Source organism: Periplaneta americana, chromosome 14 (assembly GCF_040183065.1).
Source record: "Periplaneta americana isolate PAMFEO1 chromosome 14, P.americana_PAMFEO1_priV1, whole genome shotgun sequence".
Taxonomy (NCBI): domain Eukaryota; kingdom Metazoa; phylum Arthropoda; class Insecta; order Blattodea; family Blattidae; genus Periplaneta; species Periplaneta americana.
The window spans coordinates 26649866-26657579 of NC_091130.1; the positions used below are offsets into that span (position 1 = coordinate 26649866).

Below are 7714 nucleotides of genomic sequence, written 5' to 3' on the forward strand. Positions count from 1 at the left end.
CCAAGGTAATTTGATCGCAGAAAAGTTTTATACAATAGAAGAAGTGTCTGAACTCGGTTTACTTTTCGATCTTCGATCAAAGTTGATCTTTAGTCAGGGAGTTTTATACAATTGGGCCTTAATGTACCGAAGTACATATGATATTTCCATGCAGATATTCTGCGTCATCATACGATGAAAGAGTAATGGAACGGAGAAAAATTCTCTCCGGCGCCGGGATTTGAACCCGGGTTTTCAGCTCTTCGTGCTGATGCTTTATCCACTAAGCCACACCGGATACCCGGCGCCGGAGAGAATTTTTCTCCGTTCCATTACTCTTTCATCGTATGATGACGCAGAATATCTGCATGGAAATATCATATGTACTTCGGTACATTAAAATAATATATATGATATGCTTAAATCACTTCGTGATTTAAGACGGCGCTTATTCCGTCGGATCCCGGCCAACTAGTCACTCATAACGAGTGCACCTCAGCACATGTGTGGACTTCGGTCCTAGTTTCATAGACATCTATGACGTAGTGCAGAGGGCGGCCACTAGAGGGAACCCAAGACTTGGAACTTAAACTGAGACGATTCTGTCCGGCGCCGGGGTGGGTATCCGGTGTGGCTTAGTGGATAAAGCATCAGCACGTAGAGCTGAAAGTCCGGGTTCAAATCCCGGCGCCGGAGAGAATTTTTCTCCGTTCCAGTACTCTTTCATCGCTTCGCATTTCTGTTTTTGGATCCACCTTCACTTTGAAGACTATAGATTTTAATGAGGGTTTACAATGTGTTTCAATCAGAGGTGGTCCATGTCAGTGCTTTCATTCTCCGTCTTCTCCTTCCGCGCTTCTCTTTTGTTACCAGATCTTCCAGATGAGGGAGTGTAAATGACAAAACAAATTGTGGGCGCAACGTGCATTCTTGCAATCTTTGTGTTAAAAACACTGTCTACTACAGTAAACATCCCTTCCGAACCATGTCGAGGACACAATGCCCTGTCCAGGATATGGTGAAAGTTTCCTCCCTTCCAAACATAAATTCTAAAGACACCCTCGTAACCGACAAAAGAACAGTAGCGGTATAGCCCACTTAAACTAAGCTGCTATCAAGCATTTTATATTACTTCTGTTGTGTGAAGTGAAGCCTTCATTGGAATGAGGGATGGACTTTAGAGTCTGTTCCAAATTATAAAACTCAAACTTTAATGTTATTCACTTATTCAGTAGGTAATTACCACTGACCTATTTGGTTAGAAAATGATTTAACAGACCTATCGGTAAAGAAGAAAGTACAATGCAATCCAAATGATCAAGAAGTTTTTGAAAGTAGCCCTATTAAAAATTACCAAAAATTGCCGAAAAAATATAAAAATGACGTATTAGTTCAAAAACTTCAAAAATGCAATATAAAAAATTACTTTTTTTACGTTGATATTAACACAGAAAGGATTTCTATATTAATAGGCATCGTCCTAATGTGAAAAGTAAGAAGATGACTTTTCATCAACATCCGCCCCCTAATTATTATTATTATCATTTAAGTTCTAGTTCATTACCTCTTCTTCCATCTTATATAATAGTCTTATCGTCTGTTTTATACCCCACTGTCTTGTGTTTATATATTTATTTGTTAAGTACTTCCTCATTAATTCTTATACCTACTTCTCTTCAGCCGATTTATTGTCTATATTTCCCTATCCATCCTCTTCTACTCTCTCTCATACCTAGACTATCTCCTTTCATTTCCTGACTTTCCTACTCCTTCATTCATAGTGTACTGCCCAAGTGCAAGTCTTTCACTGCAAACCTTGCATTCTCCAGTCTTTCCTATTTTCTGTTAATTGTAGCCCATATACTTACTTATCGGCTTTTGAGGAAACCGGAGGTTCATTGCCGCCCTCACATAAGCCCGCCATTGGTCCCTATCCTGAGCAAGATTAATCCATTCTCTATCATCATATCCCACCTTCCTCAAATCCATTTTAATATCCTCCCATATACGTCTCGGCCTCCCCAAAGGTCTTTTTTCCGTCCGGCCTCCCAGCTAACACTCTATATGCATTTCTGGATTCGTCCATACGTGCTACATGCCCTGCCCATCTCAAACGTCTGGATTTAATGTTCCTAATTATGTCAGGTCAAGAATACAATGCGTGCAGTTCTGCGTTGTGTAACTTTCTCCATTCTCCTGTAACTTCATCCCTCTTAGCCCCAAATATTTTCCTAAGCACCTTATTCTCAAACACCCGTAGTCTCTCTTCCCCTCTCTAAGTGATAGTCCAAGTTTTACAACCATAAAGAATAACCGGTAATATAACTATTTTATAAATTCTAACTTTCAGATTTTTTGACAGCATACTGGATGATAAAAGCTTCTCAACCGAATAATAACAGGCATTTCCCATATTCATTCTGTGTTTAATTTCCTCCCGAGTATCATTTATATTTGTTACTATTGCTCCAAGATATTTGAACTTCTCCACCTCTTCAAACATAAATTTCCAATTTTTATATTTCCATTTCGTACAATATTCAGGTCACGAGACATAATCATATACTTTGTCTTTTCGGGATTTACTTCCAAACCTATTTCTTCACTTCCTTCAAATATATTACTTTCTTAAATTATCTGAATTATTTTTTATTCTTGATTCTCAAATCCACCTACTCTTGCTTATTCTTTCCAAGGTATTTTCTCCTATAATTATTTGAATACATTTTTACTTTCTCTATTTTACATCCAAAAGGAAGAATTAAGACGTGAGGAAAAGTGGAAGAAAGAAGTAAAGAGGAGAAACATGTCTTCAAAAGTTACGAGAAGAAAAATGTTAGATATGGCCTTAAAAGTCGAAGCAATTACAGGATTGCAAAAAAAAAGGAGAGAGAGAGAGTAAGAGAAGTAAGTAGGAGTAATAGAAGAACTGTCTCAATTCCGATTAATATAAATTGCTCATAAATCATTTTATCAAGGGCTCATTTCAAATGCATAAAGCGATTCTTAAAGTGCAGTGCCTGTATGCACGCCTCTGACATCGTGGAAGGTCATCTTCCTACAGGTCTTAGGTTGTTTATACTGAAACTGGAAGAAGAGTAAGAGTTAAGTTTATTTATTATATTAATATGGTGGTCTAGTGCTTACCAATCTTTATTTTGGACCAACATATTGCGGATTAAAACTCGTTCGAGTAAAGATATATTTATGGTATAAAAAATCTTAATTGTGGATTCCATAGTATGGAGAAATAAAGCCGCTGGTCTCATTTAATAGTTTTACAACATGCAAAAAAAAGTCCCTTTTTTCCATGGAAAAAGACAAAACTCTTCCCTTCCCACATTATGAACTCAGGGGCGATCGTTCTACATTTTAACTCACATCATAGACAATTGGCTAGTTTCGTATATTGAGACAATTCAGCCTGCTTGTAGTTTTTCCGAGGCGCTAACATAAATGTCGGGATGAGCCCTGAAAGAAATGGGCCATGAATCTCTATATTCATGACCCTCTTCGTGGATTTTGTCATTTTTCACAGTAATGAGTTCAGAAATCGATGTCTTGGCTTCCTCGAATCGCCTCGGGTACTTCTAGACGAGTTAAAATGGACATCGCTTGCTTAGTCCAAGGGTTTAGTCTCCTTGTCTAGCGAGGATAGTGGCGTCCGCATCTCACTACTCGCTTCGTCCCGGCTTTGAGTTTTGGAATAATATTCTGCTTTTCCAATTCACTGCGAGCTAAAGCAGGGAGATGCACTATAACCTTTACTTTTTAACTTTGCTCTAGAATATGCCATTAGGAAAGTTCAGGATAACAGAGAGGGTTTGGAATTGAACGGGTTACATCAGCTTCTTGTCTATGCAGATGACGTGAATATGTTAGGAGAAAACCCACAAACGATTAGGAAAAACGCGGCAATTCTACTTCAAGCAAGTAAAGAGATAGGGTTGGAAGTAAATCCCGAAAAGACAAAGTATATGATTATGTCTCGTGATCAGAATATTGTACGAAATGGAACTATAAAAGTTGGAGATTTATCCTTCGAAGAGGTGGAAAAATTCAAATATCTTGGAGCAACAGTAACAAATGTAAATGACACTCGGGAGGAAATTAAACGCAGAATAAATATGGGAAATGTCAGTTATTATTCGGTTGAGAAGCTTTTGTCATCTAGTCTGCTGTCAAAAAATCTGAAAGTTAGAATTTATAAAACAGTTATATTGCCGGTTGTTCTGTACGGCTGTGAAACTTGAACTCTCACTTTGAGAGAGGAACAGAGATTGAGGGCTTTTGAGAATAAGGTGCTTAGGAAAATATTTGGGGCTAAGAGGGATGAAGTTACAGGAGAATGGAGAAAATTACACAACACAGAGCTGCACGCATTGCATCCTTCACCTGACATAATTAGGAACATTAAATCCAGACGTTTGAGATGGGCAGGGCATGTGGCACGTATGGGCGAATCCATAAATGCATATAGAGTATTAGTTGGGAGGCCAGAGGGAAAAAGACCTTTGGGGAGGCAGAGACGTAGATGGGAAGATAATATTAAAATAGATTTGAGGGAGGTGGGATATGATTGTAGGGACTGGATTAATCTTGCTCAGGATAGGGACCAATGGCGGGCTTATGTGAGGGCGGCATTGAACCTCCGGCTTCCTTAAAAGCCAGTAAGTAAGTAAGTATTCTGGGGAAATTCTACAGATAGTAACAGTATATTCCTACTACAAAAAAGAGTAATTAGAATAATAGTAGGTGCCAAATCTAGGGAATCGTGTAGGACCATTTTCAAAAAAGTACAAATAATGCCCATGGCTTGTCAGTATATTTTTTCATTAATACATCTCCTCGTATGTAATCGTGAAAAATTTGTAACTAATTCAACAGTTCAATGCATAAATACGCGTCAAAAGTGACTTTCATACTCCATCTGCAAATCTATCGTGCTATCAAAATGGAGTACGATATATGGTAGTACAGGGACATCATTTTATTTTTACTTCAATTTTTATTGTACCTGAGTTTTTGAATGTACTTCACTCCCACCCCTTCTACTAATGAAGTTCAACCGTCCTCCACACAGATCAAAGAGCGCATAACAGTCATAGTAGACTTACGGTCATAGTAAACAGTACGTTCCAAAAATATGTTCGCGTTTTCCAGCGACGAAAGACGTTCAATATTGAATCATTTTCACACAGGTACGTCGCATCCCGGTTTCCCCCATCTGCTTCTATTCGCCTCTCTGTAAAGGCTAGTGCTGGGCTGTCTTAACTCTTTTCTGAGAACATCAATTTCTGTTAGGAATTGGACGTCTACATAATATTATACAACTGTTTAAAATAACTTAAAAAAAGGGCCTCGTTAAGTAATTAACTGTCACATGATTTCCTCCCTTTCTACGACCCTGCGACATAACCACTTGGACAGTAGATAGCATGTCTGAGTAATTTTATCTTTTCGGATCGGGGAGAAGTGAAGATTGAATTTACAGTACGTAAAGTACTCTTTTATAGAGTAGGTACAGAATTATTTCAACATGAGTTACTGATACGAAGTACGAACCTAATAATTGGAATTAGGTACAATAGTCTATAGTGCGATAATATGCACATTAGAACTAAAGTCTGTATCGAAATGAACGGCCACCATTTTCAGAAATGTGTTTAAATATCCATATTATGATTATTTTTCAATTTAACTTCATTCTCTATAATGTACGCTAATGTCCTGTAGACAGTATAATATACAGTGCATAATGAATACGTCCGCATGGACAGCTCAGTTAGTGAGTAAAAACACTCATTGTTAATACAGTACTGTATTTTGATTAAACAAAAACCTAATGAAAATTATCAAACTTAAAATCGCGAAATTTCCTAGTTTACGTAAATGGATGAACTACTTTTCTTCCCTCTTATACCTAGTAAAGTAATTTGTTTGTATATTACGTCAGTATCTTCGAACTCCAGTCGTGGAAGGGGGTAGCAAACGGTGTTTTCGGTTCTCAACCGTTAATCCAAAGGTATAGCCATGTTAATATCAGAAATGTTAGTAAAAATAAAATGATGTCCCTGTACAATTTTTAATAGCCTCCCTATGGATATAAAAAACAAACTCAAAACAAAAGATTATATTACTTGGGGCGAAATTAAAGAAGCAACTAATTTCTCGCGCTTTCTATTCTGTAGGTGAATTTATAACATTCAACAACGCTTCATGAATATTGTGTCTTATATTAAGTAAGGCCAAATAGAAATGATCAGGACGAAATTCAAATACAAACTGCTGAGCCATTCATACCGGAACCCACACTTTCTGAAGTCGAAATTGCGATAGAAAATCTGAAAAAGTACAAGTCTCCAGGTATTGATCGAATTCCAGCAGAATTAATACAAGAGAGTGGAAGGGCATTATCTAGCGAAATTTATAAGCTTGTACTTGCAATTTGGGAAAAGGAAATTGTACCAGAACAATGGAAGGAGTCCATAATTGTACCTATTTTCAAGAAGGGGGACAAGACTAACTGTAGTAACTTTCAAGGAATATCACTTTTGTTGACGTCGTACAAAATTTTGTCGAATATCCTTTTGAGAAGATTAACTCCATATGTAGATGAAATTATTGGGGATCATCATTGTGGTTTTAGGCGTAATAGATCGACTATTGATCAGATTTTTTGTATTCAACAGATATTGGAGAAAAAATGGAAGTATAAGGGTACAGTACATCAGTTATTCATAGATTTCAAAAAGGCGTATGACTCGGTTAAGAGAGAAGTTTTATATAATATTCTTATTGAATTTGGTATTCCCAAGAAACTAGTTCGATTAATTAAAACGTATCTTAGTGAAACTTACAGCAGAGTCCGTGTAGGCTAGTTTCTATCTGATGCTTTTCCAATTCACTGCGGGCTAAAGCAGGGAGATGCACTATCACCTTTACTTTTTAACTTCGCTTCTAGAATATGCCATTAGGAAAGTTCAGGATAATAGAAAGGGTTTGGAGTTGAATGGGTTATCAGCTTCTTGTCTATGCGGATGACGTGAATATGCTAGGAGAAAATCCACAAACGATTAGGGAAAACGCGGAAATTCTAGTTGAAGCAAGTAAAGCGAGCATTTTGGAAGTAAATCCCGAAAAGACAAAGTATATGATTATGTCTCGTGACCAGAATATTGTACGAAATGGAACTATAAAAATTGGAGATTTATCTTTCGAAGAGGTGGAAAAATTCAAATATCTTGGAGCAACAGTAACAAATATAAATGACCCGGGAGGAAATTAAATGCAGAATAAATATGGGAAATGCGTGTTATTATTCGGCTGAGAAGCTTTTGTCATCCAGTCTGCTGTCAAAAAATCTGAAAGTTAGAATTTATAAAAGTTATATTACCGGTTGTTCTGTATGGTTGTGAAACTTGGACTCTCACTTTGAGAGAGGAACAGAGGTTAAGGGTGTTTGAGAATAAGGTTCTTAGGAAAATATTTGGGGCTAAGAGGGATGAAGTTACAGGAGAATGGAGAAAGTTACACAACGCAGAACTGCACGCATTGTATTCTTCACCTGACATAATAAATTAGGAACATTAAATCCAGACATTTGAGATGGGCTGGGGATGTAGCACGTATGGGCGAATCCAGAAATGCATATAGAGTGTTAGTTGGGAGGCCGGAGGGAAAAAGACCTTTAGGGAGGCCGAGACGTAGATGGGAAGATAATATTAAAATGGAT

General features: G+C 37.4%; 1 non-coding gene across 1 annotated transcript; it reads right to left on the reverse strand.

The window, feature by feature from the left end:
* Positions 1-205: 205 nt before the first annotated feature.
* On the reverse strand, positions 206-277 carry TRNAF-GAA (transfer RNA phenylalanine (anticodon GAA)). Its single transcript has one exon. It is a non-coding gene; the product is annotated as a tRNA-Phe (tRNA).
* Positions 278-7714: the final 7437 nt, after the last annotated feature.